Source organism: Melospiza georgiana, chromosome 3, assembly GCF_028018845.1.
Source record: "Melospiza georgiana isolate bMelGeo1 chromosome 3, bMelGeo1.pri, whole genome shotgun sequence".
In the NCBI taxonomy this organism is placed as follows: Eukaryota; Metazoa; Chordata; class Aves; order Passeriformes; family Passerellidae; genus Melospiza; species Melospiza georgiana.
This window is the reverse complement of record NC_080432.1, coordinates 88,812,365-88,834,315: the sequence shown is the minus strand read 5'-3', so window position 1 is coordinate 88,834,315 and position 21,951 is coordinate 88,812,365.

Genomic DNA, 21,951 nt, shown 5'->3' with positions numbered 1-21,951 from the left:
TATTTCCTTGTGCCGGTTGCTAATAGCAACAGATTGAAAACTGATGAAAATCTTTACTAAAAGTGTTATTTTCCCCATTTGAACAGAAAAATTATTTGGTATAGATTTAGAAACATAATGGTAAGATTTAATCTACTCTTTATAGAAAGAACTTCTCATTTATTTATAGGGGTTAGTAGCATCAGTGTGGAAGTAGAGCAAATAATTTTGAAAGAAACTTCCATGGGATCTAAGAAAACCAAAAATCTTTGAAATTTTTCATAGTTAAAAATAATAGGATACGCAAATATACATAATGTTGAGGGCAAGAAAAAATAGAGTATACTATAATATTATCCAAATAAATCAATCACAATAAAATTTAAAAAAAATAATTAAAAAATAGAAATTAATAATTAAAAATATAAATAAAATTGAGTAATATATTTCAATATTCAGATACATTTTAGCATGAAAAACATGCTAGCTTTGTGACCTGTTAGTACTCTACTAGCTTTTATTTTCAAGCAAGCGTGGTACAAAGAAAATTATGTTTTTTTCCTCTGAGGCATCTGATGTCTGAAAACATGAAAGTACTAACGTGTTTTTGATACCTTTTTAGTGTCAGGTAGCTGTTAGGGCCATAATCTAGCATTTGTTGGCCACTTCCCAGAAGGCTGTGAAATAGCATCAGGGTTGCTTTAGAAAGGGAAGCAAACTATAATCAAATGGTTTGAGTTAGTAACTGGGTCATCACTTGCTCCAGCAGCAGTGACGTAGAATAATGCCAGCACTCTGCCTGCCTGAGGTCCCTGATTTCCACAGCAAAGGGGGCAGGAGCCCTGCAGCTCTGCCAGCCCCATCTTGGGCAATCCTGGCATGGGGGATGGCCTGGAGAGGAAATGTGGTCTTAGACAGAATCCCTCAAAATGCAGTGCGCATAACCTATGGATTTCTGGGTTCTACAGCAGCCATCCCAGCTATTTTCCCTGACATCTCAAAATATCTATTTGGGGAAGTAAACAGTTCTGGACTGGAAGAATTTGCTGGGATGAGGAGATTCAGCTACTTATGATCCTGGCAGAAATGGTATCCTTGGGAGAATCCAGGGACTGCCCTTGTCCCTGGACAAGGATGAGCAATTCTGTTGAGTGAAATATTTGGCATTGCAGATATTAGAGTGACTATAAAAATGGAAAGGTGTTGAAATTACCCAAAACAAACTGACATCTGTTTGGACAGTACTTTACTCTTGCCATAGGGATGTATATTTTTAGGAAGAAAAAGAAATTGTGTTTTTTAATCATAATATTACCAACCATCTCACTGTAGGAGATTACAAGATTCAAAAAGTTCTACTAATATGCTATCAAGTAGCGCTAGTACTATGACTGACTCTATTCCAGATAGGAAGAGAAAAACAAATTGAAAAACCTTTCTTGGCTCCAGAAACAAGCCCATTTTTTCTTTTGATTTTCCTAGCAATAAAATAAACTTAGATGTAATGTTTATCTTAATAACCAGGAAGAAAAGAAAAAAGAAACACATATATACACACAAAACCATAATCACTCCCTGCCCCCTAACAAAACAAAAAAAACAAAACAAAACAAAACAAAAAACAAAACAAACAAACAAAAAAAAACCAACCCCAAAACCCCCCAAAAATATCATTAACCTGAATTTCATCAAGGCTTAGAATTTCTGTTTGAGTTCTGGAAATCTCTCATATCCTGCCCTAGGCTCTGTCTCACTCTGGCAGCCTCAGTACCCACTGATGGATGGATGAAGTTTTAGCTTTCACATTTTCTAGATTCTGTACTGCTGTACTGCATTTGTATTTAACTCTGAACTTCATATAAAGTGTTAGCAAGTTCTCCTCACAGTTTAGTAAGACAAACCAATCCTTTTCCAGCCAAGAACCAAGGACACCATTGCAGCTTCAGGCCCAAAAACTGCAAACAACAGTGAATTGAGGAGAGCAAACTGGGACAATAGGACTGCATAACCTGGAGCTGTAATTGGACAATTACCCCAAAATGTAAATGGACTAGAACTTATAAAAGTGTGAAAATGTGTGATGCTTTGTCCATCTTTGGTGTAGCCATGGCCAGCCTCTTGTACTGCTCAGGGTGTATCCTTTTAAGGCCTTCTAATAAATACCTACTTTATTCCCTTAACAGTGTCCAGCCTCTGTTTTAGGTCGCCTCTCAAGGCACCAGGTGGTGAGCCAGACACAGCTCATGTCACCACCCAGCCCAGAAATCTGCTCCCTGGATCAGCCCCATCACCTGCATCTCTCATGGATCTTCTGATGTTTTCCCAGAGCTGATGTGGGACAATCACCTGTAGGGATGAAAAAGTGACTGCCATCTAAGATGGGCATAACAAAGCTCCTCCTGGCTGCTAAGACCAAGGCTAATTTTTGACTCTCCAGGCAGAACTGTGACTGTAAATCACAAAGGTCCCAGGCAAAGTCTTGGGTGTGTTAATGAGTAGAACACAAACATAGTAAATCTACCCCAGGAAAGTGGACTCTGTTAATTGCTTAAGTTCTCTGCTTGTGTGGCTGCTAACTGGCTTATATAAGCAGAGCAGTTGCAAAACAGACTCATTCTGCCTTAAAACCAGTTTTTCCATTCTTTGTTTTCATTTTCCACATACCTTTATTTTTTCCTCTTTTACCAGTTCTTGTTTTCTTCTTCCTGACAAAAAAGTGGTAACAAGCCCTGTAAAAAATTGCCTTATGTATTATTGACTAGCTTTGAAGTGGTGTATTTTCCTGTACCAAGCACAAATTGTACTCTGGGAGCTCTGTATTTTTACTTGATTTTGCATTCTGATCAGTTGCACAGTATATATCACATGCCCAGGCTTAAATTCTCTGGTTACAGACTCATAGATGGTGATTTGCAATAGTTCTGTGTCTGTGTCAACCCTTCCTGAGCTCCATTACAGAACCTTGGTGATTACCAGGAAACAGCTGTGCCTGTTTCTGTATGTCTGTCAGGCAGAGTATGTGTTTCATTGATGAATTGAAGTGCAAGAGATTTCATCAAAGGTTAAGTAACAAGTTCTCATCAATAAAACTTCAGAAATTGACACAGTGGGTCGTACTAAGAGACCATCTAAGTTTCTCATCTCTGGCAGATGTAAGAAAAGGGGAGTAGAAGGAATCTCTTTCCCTGGAAGTTTGTTTTTTTTTATCTGACACTTAGAAGTGAAAAATGGGATTTTTTTAAAATAACTCTTTCTGTTAATATTGATTTTTAAAATATATTTAAACCTTTCACATTCTATGATACCCAATTTAGCCCAAAGCACACCTAATCATATGAAGAAAAGTGAAATTGACACATATATGTTAATTTAACTGTGAATAGGTAATCATGAAAATGTTAGTTCCTATAGAGATTTGTTCCAAATTGAGTTGAAATTCAATATTTTTCAAATTATCTGAAAGAAAGTATTCTATTCAATTATTGCTGATAATTCAGAAATTGATAATGAAACCCCACTCCATTTCACACTAACTAGGTTCCTTGACAGGATGAGTGCAGCTGAGCAAGTTTCCTAACATGGTACAGCCAAGTACAGGAAGATTCATGTTCAAAGAATAAGGGAGGGTATCACAACCATAAAATGTGAAATTGTGAAATTGCGTCTTTGAGAGCTGAGGGCTCTATAAGTCATTGGGAAAGCCCAGTCTGTATGAACCTCCAATACCATATTATTGCATTGCAAGAAAGTCACCTTACTCCTTGCCCTGAGAAATTAATCAAGGTTTTGAAAAATATCTCTGACACAGGAGATTTAAGCATATTTAAGTATATTTACTTTATAAAATAGTAAGTTAGCAAACCAAATGATAATTGCACAAAATCACTAATCATGTAATCATAAGGGAAAGAGGTACTGAAGACTGAAATCATGCAGAGAAATACATAAAAATGTTTTAAAAATGGAAATAATCTTTTTACCAGAGGGAGAGCAATTGGGACAAATTCCCCAGTGGATTATCCATCTCTTTAAGACTTCCTGCCTAACTCACATCTTTTAGAAAAATATCAGTCTTCAAAAAAAGCTTAAGTCTTCAGTTAGAAAAGGGCTACTGTGGTTCTTTATCCTGTCTTATGAACAATATTGGATTAAGTAATTGAAATGGTTCCTCTGAATGATATAAAAATATTGTTCTCATCTCTCCTTCAATTTACACTTCTAACTTTTACTTAACATAATTGATAAATTAATAACTATAACTTCAGCTCCACTGCCATCCCCCTTTATGTATGACAATAGTTAAAATTCAAATCCTACATTTTTCACTTCAGATATTTTTTCCCTCTGAGACAACAGTTGGCTAGATTCACTATTTCAAAATTGTTTTACTGAGTTTATTTTTCTTGTTTCCTAATTCTCAATTTCAAAGGTCTTCCATCTTGGTCATATTTTGTCCAGAAAAAAAGTATATTTCAATCTGGAGAGCACAGACACCTCATATATAAACTGATCCCACAGCTATCCCATCAGCAATCCCTGACAGAAACAGTTCTGGCTTTCCACAGTTGTTTCACACCTTAACCATTTTCCTCTTGCCCCCATTCAGATTAATCCAAAGAAGTTCAGGAAAGCATCAAGGATCCATGAACATGAGCACAGAGCTTTTTTACTGAAGTGCCAGGCCAGCTCCAATATTTTTTAATTGAGACCAGAACAGAATGTGTGAAACTTCTAGTGGAATTCCTCACACTGGGATTCAAACCACAGTTGAGTACCATATGCTCCATAAGAAAGCTTATTTTTCCTCTTGCACTTTGAATTAAAAGCAAAACCACAAGAATGAGGTAGTAGAGAAAAATCTAAAAAGCAATCCCAAAATTATATGCATAATAGCCCCAAAAGACACCCAAGAAAGGACTCATTTCCAAGAACTGATATTTAAACGAAGCAATCGCAAAATTATATGCATAGTAGCCCCAAAAGACACCCAAGAAAGGACTCATTTCCAAGAACTGATATTTAACTGATATTCAAATTGAACTGGACTTAAACCTCAACCAATTATATTTAAATATAATGAAAAATAAATACAGCTGAGCTTTTAAGATATCTGGAATAGCTAAAGGTCTGTCAGCACTTCCAGTATAAACCTGGTTTGTTCAGGGGATTATAAGTACTGTAAAAATGTGTTCCAGGCTGATAGTTGGCAGACTAAGATTGTAGTTTTAGAGGCTGGGATTTTTTTTTCTTTTTGTTAATTTTAAATAAGTAAAAAAAAAAATAAAGATTGGCCACTTTCAAGATAGGATTGGTAGACTTCGGAATTTTCCAACACTATTTCTGACATTCTCATAATTCAAAAAAGAACTAATTTCAAAAATAAAATGATGTAAGCTATTATTAGTCCATGATGTGAACTAACCACATGCTTCTTTTGGGATTTGTACAGGGGTTTATTTTAAAAAGGCAAGTGGGTTCAAACCCAGGTCACTAGACTCATATAGTTTGTTTGACTCGTAGGTGGGATTTTTCTAGCACCCTCAGCAGTGGCCTAGCCCAGCTCCCAAGGGCTGACATCAACGGTGTCAAAAGCTGAGAACTTAATGCACCTCCACTCAACCACTGGAATAATGACAATAAACTTGGAAAGACAGTTTTTCTTTTATTATTGACCTCTCATGCCTTCTCTTTATGGTGGATTTTTTTGTCAAAAAATCCCTTAATAGGATAGCACAGATTTATTGATATAATTTCTTCTGTACCACCTTCTGCAATGTACTTGTGGCAGTTCTCTGGGAACATGGCTAGCCAGAGAGAAGTGAAGATATTCTCTGTATGTGTGAACAAGTACCACTGCAAAGGTATCTTTCATATCAATGAACATTAAATTCCACCTTTATTCTTCTTTCTGTCCTCAGGGGAGAGTGGATGTGTATGCCCAGAGGGAGTGGGACTCCACCCAATATCACAAATATGAGCCAGGGCCTTCAAAGGCTGCAGAACTCTGTTCTGATTAAGGAATCCCAAGCTCCACAGGATCCTTTTAGGACTTTCCCAAGCTCAGCTGTAGCAACAGATCTGTTCTGCTTTTGTTGATGTTGAGAACATGTTATTTTTTACAAACATGCTTCAGAAAAGATTCTCTTTCTTTGCTCCCAAATGAACCAGCAAGACAATTGTTTCAGACACAGTGCCCCAGTGAGGGAAATCAGCATTTACATTACTTCCTGGTGAAGGAAATCAGCATTACACTTGGAACTGGTCAAGGATTTCACCTACCAGCTTCAGAAGGGTAAAAACCAGAAAGCTATTGAGTATTTCAGAATATAGCTTTTTCTCTCATCTTTGGTGTGCTTTTTTGGTATGTTGAATGATTTCTCTATCATGTTTCTGAAGAATCACAAGCAATTTTGCTTCTTGATTTTGTGAAAGAGAATGCTAAAATCTGAAAATGTATTATAAAATAGAATTGAATAATTACTTTCAAACAAGCAGCAGTTAATATTAATGAGACATGAAATCCTGTGTTTTCTGTTTATTTACATAATGAAGTATGCCAACAAAAATTACTTGTTTTGAGTTTTTGTCTTTCAACTTTTTTTCTTTATAAGGAAGTTTTCATCTCACTTATCATTAAGGTGTTTTAAAATGCAAGCTTTAAAAAACACACAGACCATTCATAGCATCTGGGGTGAGAAACCATATTTGCTTGTATTTTATATCACTAATAACAGTTCTAAAATACTTTCTCATACTCACAAATGATGTGTCTTTCCAGGATCAGATTTAGCAGGGAGGTTGTCCTCATTAAGGAGAATTAGAAAATACTGGCAGTGGATCAGTGTGGCTGATCTTGGTTCACTACTGGGGTGAAAAGAAAACAGGAGACTGGAAAGAAACAGCACAAGTTAAAGCATATCACAATAAAGTGTTTATAGGGAAGTGATACTTGAATATTTCTCCATCACTGAAGAGTGCATGCTACATATATTAGGATTACTTCTGAAATTCTTAGTTACTGAAAACTACTTATGAGAGACTTTTGTTTTTTCCCTGCTGAGGATGGAGGGAGTCATAGGTCAGATTAACATGGTATGACCCAGTGCCTGATTGAAAGATCACCACAGGTTTTACTTCAGACTCCTCCTGCACAAGCCTTTAAAGGAGAATAAGTTCAGAGCAGAGAGATTTGCTTTGTTATGCTGAGTGTCCTTCAAAGGTGAGGATTTGCCATGTTTTAGCATAACACATGGGAAAGCATTTCTGTACTGAGCCTGAGATTGATTTTACCTTGAGCTCTCCAAAACCTGAACTGATGTAACTCTTATTCCACACCCACCCTTCCTGCCTCCAGTCTGGCCTGATGGGCTGTGATCCCAAAAGCTTTTTAGACTGATCAGAGTTCTGGACCCTAGTCTTCTAAGGGGTTGTGAAAGGCAAAAATATTTAGTTGTTCATCTAAGCTGTCACCATCTCACAAACCCATGCAATCTTGGATGCTGCCATGTTGACAGTGTTGCTCAGTCATAAGCCCTATTCTGTGGAAGACATATCAGTGTAGGAGAGAGATTATCCAAACCTGAACTCCTGTAAGCTGTAAGTGATCACAGAATCATAGAACCACTAGAGCTGGAAAAGACCCCCAAAATCGTCAAGACCAACATTTGACCAAATGCTACCAAGCCCGTTAAATCACAAAGTGTCACAAAGTACCATGTCCTCTCATTTTTGAAAACACCCAGGAATGGTGATTCCACTGCTTTCCTGGGCAGCCTGTTCCAGTGCACAACCACTCCTTCAGTGATGAAATTTTTACTAAAATCCAATCTGAACCTCCTCTGACACAACCTGAGGCCATTGCCCCCTGTCCTATTGCCAGTCGCCTTGGAATGCAAATGTGTGCTCAAAAAGAAGTGCAATTGTGTCCCTCAGCATGAAATCAGGGCTGTTACAAAGAAAAATATTTTAAATTATCATGCAGTGGGGTCATCAATCCAATTGTCAAAAATAATATGAAATAATTATTTTGACTCCCTTCAATAAGATCTTTAATATTTTTTTCATCATTTTATTAAAAGGTGACAACAGTATTGAAAAGAAAGATTTTCATTCATCTCTCTGCCAAACACTGATGTTGGGAGCAGGAAGAGCTGTGGCTCCCCTCCTGTTGGTTAGGCATCAGTGAACAAACTGCACTGTTTTCAGTCTCAGGGGATTTGTGGTTTGTGAGGGACCAGGCAACAATGAGAGAGAAGAGTGGACAGACAGCCTCTTCCTTCCCCACAATGAGAGGATAGAGTAAGGATTTGGCTGCAAAATTTCAGGTGTAATCAGAGCAGCTCTGCTCACCATGTCTGGGAACCCTGATCCTCTGAGGGGAACGTGGGATATATCAAAGTGGTGTGGGAGAATGGGGGACAAAGGGAGGAAAAGTTAAATTAAATGTGTCTGTGTCTTTGCACCAAAATTCTTTCCCAAGGCTGATTCTGGAGAAGGCACATTTGAGCTGAATGCTCAATTCAAAGCAGAGCATTGTTCAGTCAGAGAATCAAATATAATTTGAATTCTCACTTCACACTTCTGTGTCCATTTCAGTAGGTCCTTTTAGCTGAACTCCACAGGCCAGTGGTAATCTGGGCTAAGGGAACTGCAGCTCATAATCTCTTTTTCAACTGTCAAAACATACCCATACCCTCCTCACCCTCAAACCTCCTGTCTTCTCCTGTGACTCCTAACTCCATACTCCACTGTCTTTTAAGGAAAATGAGATTAATTCAAATCCTTCCTCAGTGTGGTTATAAAATGAGAATTTCCTTAAAACACTCACTCAGAGTAGTTCTTTCTAAGGTTTAACTCATGTTGTATTAAAGAAACCTGAGGAATTTTCAATATCAGAACCACCCACCCTGGGCTGCATCACTTTAAAAACCAAATGTTCAACCCTTTTCAGCTCTATTGTTAGATTACTTTGTTATGTGATACACTGCCCCAGTTCACGCTCTGTGACACTGGGAGCCATAAACCCTCCATTTTGGAAATGAGCTCTGGTATGTGCATAACCCACATACCAGGGAGCAGGGCTTGGTGGCACTCACAGCACTGCCTGTGTTATGAGGTGTTAGTGAAAGTTTTGGTCTCTTCAGCCCCTTTTATTGGTTCTGCAGTGGATTCCTTACTTACAGATGTTTTCAAAACCAGCAGTTCCAAGGAAAGTCTACTTATTGCCAAAAGTTTACAGCTGAATTTCTTGGCATTCGCAAGTAATGATTTCATCAGAACATGAAATAAGTCAGGGCTGCTGTTAAGAGACACCATTTTATAATCCAGCATTGTAAATTTAAGACTTTTATTTGCTGCAGAGTTTGGTTTCCATTTGTTCAGCCCTCTGATAGGAGTATTGCTTGGGAACAGATATAGAAGTTTTACAGGGCCTTTGTGCAATTTAAAACCCCTGTATAGAATACCATACTGCACTGCCCATTCACATCATTAAAGACTTTTACAAGAGTATCATGTTCACACTTATATGTACTTTACTCTAGCGACCCTCCCCGTGCCATGTTTGAATTATTATAAATGAGGCCATGCAGAAAGCTGCCTCCATAACTGAAGTAGGGAAGCTTTGTTTAAAATCCAAATAACAGCTAAATGGTGTCTGTTTGTTCCTGATCAACACTCTTCATACAAAAAAAAACCCTCGCTGCACTTTCTTAAAGGCTGCAAATGTGGACAAATATTAGCTTTTGGAACTAAAGGGGAAGTTATTCATTCACTCAGCAGTGCTTTGCAAACTATCAATCTTCCAGGTATTTCTATTAGCTTTAATCATTGAGGTTGTTTGTTTGGAGCAATTTCTAAGAGAATAAAGGTACCTTTGGCTCTTATCTCCTGTCATCAAAGCATCCATTAGGAAATCCAAGCCCTGTAGGCAAGCTCAAGGGATTACTCAAAAAGGTTTTCTTGAAACAATCAAGAATTCGGTGCCCTCTCTTCAGTGCACAGGAGTTCAGTTGGAAACCATAATCTGAAAGAGAGGTTTATCTGAGGCTTAATACAATTTGAACAGGATTTTGTTCAAGGCAAACCTTCAGATAAAAGCACCTTAAGTATGTTGAAACAAAGATGAGCCTGCATTCCTTGTGGTGCTGTTCCTAAGTCCAATAGTCTGTCAACAAAGTGTGGGGGGAAAAGCTCTAAAAGTCTTACAATTATCACAATAGTCAGTAGATTGGACCACTGAGAAGATAATTAATAGCTTTTTAATAAAGGAATGCTGATTAAGTGTGAAGCATACAAAAGTTGGTACAGTGTTGGGAGTTGGAAGACTTGCCAACAGAAAACTTGAAGATGGGGAAAATGTAAAGATTTGATACCTGTTAAGTAGGAAAAATATCTTAGAGATATGAGATGAGCTTGAACTGAAAAAAAGTAAAAGGAAAAAAAGAATCTTGAGTGCATATAAACCTGAATTTCCACAGTGTTTGGAATGGAGTATCATCTCCTTTCTTCAGGTGCAGGGATTTAATTCTGCTCGCTGCTAATGGAAAGAGAGAGAAGAGATTGACAAAATGCTAATGCATCTTTGCATTTAAGATCCCTTGGCTTTGGAGACAATCCAGTGTAGTGCAGCTAGGATTTGGACATGACCTGGATTTAATGCTGCTTCTTTCATTGAGTGCCTTTCTCTCTTTGGTTTTCATTGCCTGGGAAGGGAAACGGTGAGTGGTTTGAGATAATTGACAAAAAATTTAACATGAAATTTAGATGTTGTTGTGCTGGTGCTTTCCCAAGAGTTTCAGTTCTGAATTGAAGCTCTGGTTCTCTAGGAACAGAGCACCAAGTCTGCCTCTGCCTTGAGCAGCTTACTGTAATTATTTGGCCCAACTGAGCCACAAATGAGCAAATAGGAAAGTTTTAAGGAAAAGCAGTGTATTTCAGCTTCTTAAGGTAACAGATACAGTTATGCCTTCTTTAGATTGGAAGCTTTTCAGAATATACAACCATAGAATGAGGGTGTCCATCTATAATGGGAATGATATGGATAATATGCATTTAAAATTTCAAAGGGTTTTTTTGGCACAAATCCTTTAAAAAACCTTAATGAGAATTAGAACACCCCTTTGCCATGAGAACAGAGTTCTTTTCAGGACTGAAAGTGAATCAAAGGATAGGATGAAGACTTAATGTTTCATTTTCAGGATGGAGAAGAATTGGCAGTATTGTACCTCAGAGGCTGGTTCTAGAACCTGTTTTACTCAACTTCCTCATCAACAGCCTGAAAAAGGAAATGAGCAGCGACATCTCCAAGTGTGGAGATTTAATTAAGATTTTTTAGATAACTGAATATTATGTCAATGACAAGAAACAACAGGAGGATCTCACAATGTCTTTGGCTGGAGCTAGAAACAGCCATCAAGACATCAGACATCTCTGGGAGAAGGCCACCCAAATGCCATCATTTTGCATGTATATAAAACCTTTTGTGCACTTTCCCTCTCAGTGCCCTCTGTATTTTGTGATCTCAAGAAGGACATTGTGGAATTAGAGAGAGTATAGAGAAAAGTAGGTGATGGAAGAGCTATTTTACAGGAAATCATTAGAAAGGTTGGAACATCTTTGTTTCAAGAGGAAAAGGCTGGAAGGCATATAAAAAACTCCTGCAAAGTCCTGATAGCATGTAGGACCTTTATCTGAAGGTATCTCTTTATGCAATAGCTAGTTAAAATTCTGAAACATATGGCCATGGGAAGTTGTAAGAGAGATAGTTTTAGCAGGTTCAAAGTAGATTAGATAAATTCATGAACACCAGATTCATAAATCAGTGATGTCAGGGCTAAGCAGAGATGTGTCTTCTCCATTCCTTATAAAGAAATTTTGATGAGAGATGGACTACAGAGTGTGAGCAGGCTCATGTTCTCTCTCAAAACAGCATTTCTTATTACCACTGTCAGAAGCACAACACTCAGTTTCTACTCATCTGACCCATAAGGCCATTCCTTATAACCTGATAATTTTGTCAATGTCAGACACTTATTCTTGTCAAACTAATAGAGGCTAAATATGTCATATACACAGTATTACCTCCACAGAAATGGAAACTGAGAATTGTGATGTAATAATGCTTCATTTCCAAGAGCTGCAGATCACTGCATAAATGGGAATTACCCATGTACCCAATGTGCTGCACTAACTCCAGGTTAGGAAGAAAGTGATTTTCTCAGGGAAGAAAACAATCATAATATTTACTTTTACATAAGCTTGATAATTCATCAGTTTGCTATACAAAATCTAGACTCAATAAAAAAATACTTCACATGGTTCCAAAATCCTTTCTTCATCCTAACAAATTTACATGCCTGTAGAATTGTAAAATGTAATTAGCCTTCATTGACTCAAAGTCCATCTGTTGTCAGGGATATTTTTACATGATCCCATAACAGAAGTCTATTATAGCATATGCAGTCCATCTATAGAACTGAATGAGGTTGAGTTGCAGAGAGAAATTTTAAATTTTTTTTCAGGCAAATCATGCTGTTTCTGTCTAGGCTCCTTCCCAATTTTCACCTGATTCACAATATCTCTGTCTGACATGAAACTTCAGTCTGCATTGAATCTCTCTATGTCAATCACTCCAAAAGTGATTCTACTCCTTTGCAGAAGGTAAGGTAGCACAAGCCTGGCTGCCATCAGCAAATATTTCCTGCTTCTTTCAATGCAGAATATGCAAAAATGTAAAATGATTCAACAGAAAACTCCCCTTTTGGCAGGAAAGGTTTTGATCCTGCAGATATTCACAGTCAGACAGAAAGGTAAGCTTTTAATATGCAGCAGCATGCAATGGTCCTCAGGAAAGGTAGGAATTTGGAGACTGACATCAAAGGCAGAGGACTAACAAGGGACTTTTAAAGTATTTCCTGTACTGAGACTAAACTAAATCCTCCCACCAGGACTGACTCTGTGCAGAGGCAAAGCAAGCAGTCATTGAAGGAAGTGGGTTATTGACAGTGACAAAACAGCCACAGTCCCATTTCCAGCTTTTCCTGTGCCAGAAAAGGCAAACTTAGTTTCTACTGTCCCAAAGAGAGAAGTCAGAGCAGCATCTCCTGCTGTGAGGGCAGGGGACCCTCCTAGTAGAAACAGTTAAGATCTCTTTATCTCCTTTAGGCACAGTAAGGTCCTTCAGCTCATACGTTAATGAAAAATCTTGGGTCTGGTGCTGTGACATCTTAAGTACTCTGAGAACATAACCAAAGGCAGAGCCACTCTATTTTTTCTTGCTCTTCTTGTTAATATATTTTTTTCCTTTAAACTGTTTTCCTATTTGTATTTCTATTATTTATTATTTTGGGTTTATTCCAATGTCTCCTGCCCTAGTTACTATTAAACTGACTGTACGTGTTTTAGATGATAATTTGTCTTCTTCATAAACCCTTTACATTACAAAGCCTTTCAAGTCAATGCAGCTGCCATGAAGAAACATTCTCTAAACCGTTGTAACTAAAGTCTTGGAAATTAACGTATGCTTTTGTTTTTGCTCATTGATTCTATTTCAGTTACAGACATAAAACATCTTGTAGTTATGTAGGGATGTGATTAACCGGAGATGTAAATTGCAAGTAAAACTTGTACCCTGAAAATAAGTTACCAACCTCCACAAAACTGGACTTTGTTATCAGATATTTGTGACAGAACTCTGTGAGAAAGTGTTTAATGTATCTCACACTTATTGAATTATCAGAAAACTTTGGATTTTGCATCTGGATGACACTTTAACTTTTGACTCCAAGAAGAAATGGACACAGTTTCTCCTAAGGTTGTCCTCTGTTCACCTCAGATTCAGTTCCTTTACTTATTTGATGAGGTTTTGCTTGTGAGATAGTTCTTACTAGCATAGGTATGGAATGATGTCACCTTAACCTTAGACACAAAAGAGTAAAAGAAGTTCCAGAATAAGATGTCTTCCTGTGCCTATATAAGCTTTGTATAATATATGTTAGAAGCAGATCTCCCCATTGATTTTAGTGGAAGTGAAAAATGAGTCATATCCTAACTTTGTTTTTCAAAGGGCAGGATTTCCAGATCTTGCCCTTTTAACTTGCTAGAGATACTTGAAAGATATAAAACCTAGATAAGGCAATTCAGAACCCCTAACCCAGCTTTCTCTTCTGAATAAGAATCTGACAATATGAGTCTGGCTTTTAGAGGCACTAATTACTTTACTCAAGCATTTGAAAAGCAATGCTGAGCGTAGGAGTGTGACTCTCCCTGCTCCTGTGCTCAGCTCAGTTGTGCAGGCTGGGGAATCTCAGCCCCATTTTAAATGTCTGCTGTGTTTCATCTGGTTTCAAAGTGCTCTCCCAAACACCAGGAGTTCTCACAGGTCCTGTGTGGTACGGGCTGCCTGCCCCATCAGGGCATCTTAAACACTGGAACATCTCAGAGCAGTGTGTAGCCATCAATGAAGAAATTATTGAACTTTTCTTTCCTGGCAGTCAGATTCTCTCAATTGCATTTCAACCCAACATCCTGGCATGAAACTGAAAACCTTTTGCAGCAGAAGACATTTCAGTTGCCAATAACAAGCATATTCTACTAAAGAAAAATATGGGGTTTTTTTCCACTTTTAAAATACTTGGCCGTTGCTACAGATATAATTTCAAACAACAATTTAAAAAAATAATTTTACAATAATGAACTTTTTTTTTTAGTTTTTTTAAAAACTGTAATATTGGGATTATGACCAACATTCTTTTTTTTCTTTCTCTCAATCAGTTTTCTCATCTGTATGTCTGACTGAAATCTGCCCTGATCTCTAAGTAAGAAAGAACACTGGGGCCTCCTACAGTTTACTTTTTGATTGTAGCTGGAGTTCAAGTATCATACAGAAACTACTGGCATAACAAAGGGGCACATCAACAAAACTACTTTATTAACACACATAAACAGAGAAAACTCTCTTTGCAAAGGTAGTACTTGTCTGTCCAAATTTTAATATACACTATCCTTAATTTCGGCTTGTGATTTCATCTGTGGAAAGAAAAAGGGACTTTTTGGATGCAATTTGTTAGTCTAACTGAGATGTCTAAAATTGTCCAGATGAATGGCATCCAAAGTCTCTACATTTTTCCATTCACTATAAAGGAAGCCTAGACCGCTTGTTCAAATGTAAATGTCTATACTGCAGATGTCTGAAGTTAAATGAAAGGAATCCAGGGAGTTCAGCACCCAAAACCAAGAATGTGGATATTATATTGAGAAGGTCTGAACCATACAGATATTAAAGAACATGTCAAGCATCAGAGATGACCCCTGAGTAGCCATGCCAAGAATGGAATACATATTTCTCGAATTCCAGAATTCTTATATTTTAACCACAGATTACCTTTTCTATAAAAAGAGTAGGAATATAATTTTTTTCACATCTTAAAGTAATGCTTGCAGTAGTACAGAAAGATTTTGGCTAACCTCCCAGCCATACCTTCCATTCCCACCTACCCACAGTATCCTTACACAAGCATTCAAAGGAATATTTAGTTTTTTACTCATTTAAGGAAACTAGTGAAAACACTAATAATACATTCTACAGAGGAAAAACAGCATGGTATGGGATACAAGAGCTATATTTTCTTAGGAAAAAAGCCTAATTTTATAGGAGAAAAGAGAAGAGTGTATTGTGAGAGAGAATTGCATCCCTTCTTCTTCACATTTTTGTTAACTGAAGCCATAATCCCAGGGAAAATATCTGAACAGATGTTTTCCCTTGAAAACATTCCAGAAAATGAAAGCACACATGGCATACTGATCTGCTACTTCCTTCAACACATTCTCGTTCAGAGATAACAAATGTACCATGTGATGTTGCCATAGTAGCCTCTTGTATTTCACCACTGAGTGAAGCAGAGGACAAAGTGAATTTATCTCACCATGATCTGGGCACTGGGCTGGCTACAGCAGCAGATTGTGTTTCTAGCATTTGATATCACTTTGATTCTCTGACATTGCTCTCTCTGCTGTGTTTTAGAGCACGTGTGCTGAAGCACAGTGTGCAGCAAGCAGATACAGATCAGCTATCTCATATGTCCAGATTCTCTGGTCTATTCACTTTCTACAGCCTCCCTGGCAAACCCTACCTGCGTGTTTTTCAAACAGATTATAAACTCCATTTCAATGAGTTTTCCATTAATTTATGCAATGAAGCTTGTCAACATTTTGGCTTTTTTAAAAAGTATGCCAAAAAGTAGAGAACAAATATCAAACAGAAAAAAACCCAAACAACACTATTAATGCTGTAAACGTATTCATCTGAGGCAATAATCATTGGCAGAAAACCAATCTTATCTACTCGAGAAACTGGAAATAATTGAAAGGCTTGTAGAATATGGTGGAGAAACTTGAAATACTGAAAAAAGAACTGACAGCAAATATTACAGGACAAGAAAGACTTTGTTAAAAAGGAAACATGACTAAACCAGAGGTATTTAAGGGTATGTGTTTCTCAGGAAAGCTGTAACCAAAGCAAGGCTTGATAGATCAATGTATTCACATTCTTACATTGACTTTAAAGTAAACTAATGACATATGAATATAACCACACACATTGAGAAGAAGCAGAGTCTGCCTGTGTCAGCATCATTCCCAGAGAGTGCTGTAGCACAAGTTCTGTGCCTCTAAATCTAACGATGAACTTGAATAATGTATAAAGTCATTAAATTATATTTGGAATTGCAGCCTGGATGACTTCTTTTTTCAAGTATAGAGAGAAAGAAAAATGGTGCTAAAAATAAAAGGCCTCCAAGCATTTCTGAGTAATTTTCTTTACAGAAAATAACAATCAAACAAACAAATATGACAGTAGGATTATTTTAGCTTTACCTTTTCTAAGCTCCTGATCTTTGGAGATATTCACAGAAAGTTATTAGTCAATCCTGGTCTGATTCACTTAAATTAAATGAAGAGATCCTCATGGGCATGGTTATAAATAGGGTTCTCAATTTCAAAAGGACAAATTAAGTTATCTGGTTAATAAAGGCAGCTGCATTGATGAGCATATAGACTTCACTGTAGTGTAAGCTTGGGAATTCTCTCTATTAAAGGTATAAAATCCAAGAACTCTTATCCCTGTATAGAAGACTAAATTTTCCAAATCATAGAAAATATTTAAGAATAAGCAAAGATTGTACAAGAAATACAAAATCAAAACCAAACCAGACTAGAATAAGGAGACTGCCCTGTAAAGAAAATAATATTTTAAAGACAAGGCATGAAAGACCATAACAACTTTCAGGAAACAAACCCAAATAAAAACTGTAGCTGAAAAAGGAGAAAATAAGTAAAAGAAGGCACTTAAAAATATTTCTTATGCAGTAAGTATAGGGAGATACAGTGAGATTGCAACGTGTGACTGAAAATAGTAAATTAATGTTACCACAATTTTCAACATTCATATTTCTGCTGAATGTGGAATCAGAGGACTAATGGTTTAATGTGAATGGAAGTATAAAAATTGACATGGAAATGAAATTATTATATTAAAATAAGAAATCAAGCATCCTAGTACATCAATGTGTGAAAATCTTCCAGAATTTGTAGCAAATTTGTCTGATCTCATAGAAAAAAGTTTTAGTACTTTTTAAAAGTTTTTGAGATTAGTACTGAACAACAGGAGGAGAGCAAGTTAGCACTAAGTATTTAAATAAGGGAAAGTTGTATACTGAGCTACAAGATCAAACCTGGAGATAGTTTGGATAGATTTGTAGCTAAAAAAAAATGGAAAAATCATAACAGCTGTAACATGGATTTACTAAGGTTTGCCTATGCCATATTTTTCTGACAGCTTTCTCTGATGAAATAGAGGATTAATACATGTGTATTTCTACACCTATAAGCAATTTTAAAAGAAAGAGATGTCCATGAGTGGTGCCAAAAGAAGAAACATCAAAGGTTCAGTGCCCAAGAAATAGGTGAGTTAATGATTAGCATTGGGGAGGGTGAATGGCAGGAGGGTGTCAAGGACCACAGTAATAAATGAAATTCAATAGTCCAGGCTGCGACTTTTTTAGGGACTTATTAAAAGCATCACAGTTATAAAGTTGGTATTCATCAGGTAGAGACAACTGAGGAAAAAGATAGAGATCCATTTATTAACAAAATGAATACATCATCAATGAGCTGTTCCTGAGGAAGTGGGAAATGAGATCCCAAGGTAAATCTTCTAAGATAGGTGGGTGTGCTGCTAGAATGATGCAGTGATTTCTTCCTCATTTGGTGTTTTGCTATGTTATTCTGACAAAATGAAGACTGAAAGGCTGCAAGAAAATAACAAAGTTTTCCACTTATATATCAATAAATTTAATATCAAGCTGGGAAGAACAATGTGACCTGTGAAAAACTAGATATAAATTATTAAAAATTAATTCACCCAGACATAAGTGAGATTTTTGATCACTTTTCCAATGGCAGTAGTAGGAACAAAAAGCTGTACTAGATATACCACAGAATTGGTTTAGGGAAAAAGTTATTCCTAAAATATTTTCATGCCTTCAAAAGCATGAAAATAGGAACAGTGGTCCCAGAAGTCCCCTTGCATGTATTACTGTGTCTGACTTTGTAATGAACTTTTTTAAAAAAAAATATATCTTAAAATGCTCACATTTTCTTAGAAATATATCTGTCTCATTGGAAAGATTTTTTGGAAGCCAGTGACATCAATCAAAAAGCTATGGGGAGAAAGTCAGACCTGAAGCAAACTCTCATAATTACAATGAGAATGCAAAATTTTAGGGAATATGCAATCATAAAAAATGTAAAAATATGGTATATTTTGCAAAACATTTTTCTGACCATAATAAATGATAATAATTGTGATTTGGTAATCTTAGTGAAATAGCATCCACATTTATAAATTGATTACTACTATCCATTATAAATATGGATTATTATTGAAATAAAATCCATATTCATAAATGGTTTTAATGGATTTATTCAATTGAATTAAACAACTTTTTTAAGCATGTGGGGAAAAAAACTGTGATACTATAATTTCCAGAGAAGTGCTTTTCTTTACTTTAATGAAGTGATCCAAACTAAAAATTATATGGGCAAAAAATACTCAAATCACATTTCCATACAGAAACAAGACCAGGCAAAACAAAGCATGTTACACTGAACCTTCACAGCCATAATAGCCAGAAGAGATATGTACTCCTTCTCCCCAAGAACTGGGTGCTCCCCTGGGATGTGTAATGTTCACTGAGCAGGAGCAAGCTCTGTCAGGTCCATCTAAAGCACAGTTGAGGGGAGAAGGTGAGGAGAGAATCCAGCCTCAGTACAGGTGCAGCTACATCAGTGTTTTAACCTGGACAGGAGTGTGCTTTTGCAGTGCCCTCCTCCTCCTCCTCCCCTCTGCTGTGCTCTGGTTTGCAGTCCCAAGGGGTCTCAGGGTATGCAAACTCCTCCTTTGGGTGAACCTGAAATGGAAGATGCACTGCAGGAGAACACAGAATACACTTTAGCAGCTGACAAGTATTTAAGCTCCACAGCCAGACTAGAACTAGCCCAAAGTAAAAGCCCCAAAATATTTTCAGTGCTGGTATAAGCGTCTTGGTTCTGTTTGGCTCCACAAACATACATCTCTTAGGTTTGGTCATGACACTCGCATATTCTGTGCCTCTAGCAAATTCATGGGGAAATGTTATCACTGTGTAGCATAAAAATTATGCTCAGAAAGAAACTACAATCCACATGCAAATGTTTTCAAGATGGGAATCACACACGAAAAGATGAAAACCTGTGGGCAAGGTTAGAGGGAAAAGATGCAAGAAGATGGGAGACAGTTCAGACATCAGGAAATGGCTGGGAGAAATTAGGAAAAAAAAAGTAAGAAGCACTAATTAAACAGGTGGGAAATACAATGGGTAAAAGGATTGCAAGTGGAAATATTAACCATGTCTTTTCCTTTGCCTTGTAACAAAAAGGAAGAGGAACATGTTGTAACTTGTTCTATTTCTTGTTCTTCCATAAAAAAGCACTTTTTTTTTTTCAAATGAGGCAGCTATTAGGAAATGCTAGGCATCCTCATTCTCCCTTGCATAAAGTGGGATTAGAAAAGCCTGAGCTGAATCTAGTGATAGCTAGTTCTTCTTGCAGTCTCCCCACATGAACACAGAGTCCTGCTCCTCCGGAGTAACACGTCCTTGTGTTCCTGTCCTTAGGGCAATTCTTTGGGGAAAGGTTTTCCTTTCTCTTTGTGCAAGTTCAAACAAGAGGATCAAAAAATTATCCACCTCCAAGTGAGTAGTCAGCTGCTGCAAGTGACAATTGTGGACAGCATCAAAGAGCCTCAGACATGAAGGAGCAAGACCTCTTATGCCATTAGCTTCTAAAATGGTAATTAGACACTTAATAAGAGAAGAACTCAATGCAAGTCAACTGGAAAACAGTGATAGAAAGATGTAAACCTGTATGCTTTAGGGGATGGTGGAAGACAGAAGGACAGAAAAACATTTTCACATCTTGACTTTCAGATAATGTCACATATAACTGTCCAAATATTTATAATTCCTCCCAGCATGGATTTGAGCAAGTATGTGTAAGAAGTTATGGCCCTTATCCCTGTTCCACTCCAATGAGAGAATAGTGGCTTCAAGTTGTATCTGGTGCAATAATAGTCAATGAGATAACTATGAACAATTACTTTTTGTATTTCCATTCTCTTTTTGTAATAAATTCAAGGAAATTCTATGACAGAAAGCTACTAACAGAGAGTTAATGACAGTTGGTAAATACTTTTAGAACATCTAGTCTAATAAAACCTTAGTTTCTAAATGCAGGAGATAGCTAAGACTCTTCACCCTCTTGAATTGAAATATAATGCCTCAGTACAGCCATAATATATATATTTTACTCTGTCTTTGATCTCCTGGGAGATGTGGAGATGTGTTCAGCTTCCCTCTAGTCAAAACTTTTGCTTATTTCACAGAAGTTCAGTGTGCTCAGGAAGTTCAAGAAACGCCTTTATTAGGTATGCAATTAAGCTCACAAACTAGTCCTTAAACCCATAGGCATAAACATCTCCAACTTAGCTGCTGACAGCTGCCGCAGCAAGAATTCCCCAGCAGTCTGCCAGAGAACCTGCACAGTGGCTCCAAAGTGATGTGCTCCAAAGTGTTCAGGTGACCTGTGCCTCTCCTTTAATCATGAGGTACCTGCAGGTCACCCAGGTTAAAGGAATCACCTCACTTCACCTCCCCTCCCCTGGCTCGCCCCAGCTGGCTCACACCTGAGCCACAGCTCTCCTTGCATGCACAGAAGCCTTGCAGAGGGGGCAGCCAGTGCCACTTGACAAGTCCCAGCAGCTCTTGACAGCTGAAGGAAGACAAAGATTTAACAGAAATGTGGATGCTGTGAAGAAAGAGGACTAAAAGCTTTCCAGTAAGTGACATCCAAGCAACTCTGGCAACAATAAGTTTTTAAAGTTGTTCACATCTCAGTTTGTTAGAAGTGTGAGTTTTACTATCAAGTAATTCTGGAAGAACAATTTGTACTATAAATGGTTTTGTAACTGAGTTAGAATAAAGAAAAAAGATCCATAATTTGCTTTTCAGTTACCTTATGGGTTGCTGAGAATTGCAAGCTACAGTATACTTCATAAGTTTTTAAAGTTAAATTAAATATTATTTCAAATTATGACATGAAAACATACTGAGGTGTTGGCAGACAAGATTAATAATTCCTCCTGTCTTTCTCATCCCCTTTATATTTTGTTATTTTCTATATCTGAGAAAAGAAAAAATATATCTACTTGATATTAAATGTTCTTGGTGAAATTAAAAGGGAATCAGCTCAGTGTCAATATTGTTATTCTGTAGAATAACTACATTCACATAAATGTTAAACAATTCTATAATGTGCCAAGCAGTGTTTACAAATGTGTACCAAAATAATAATCCAGATGAGAGCTGTTACATTACAAGA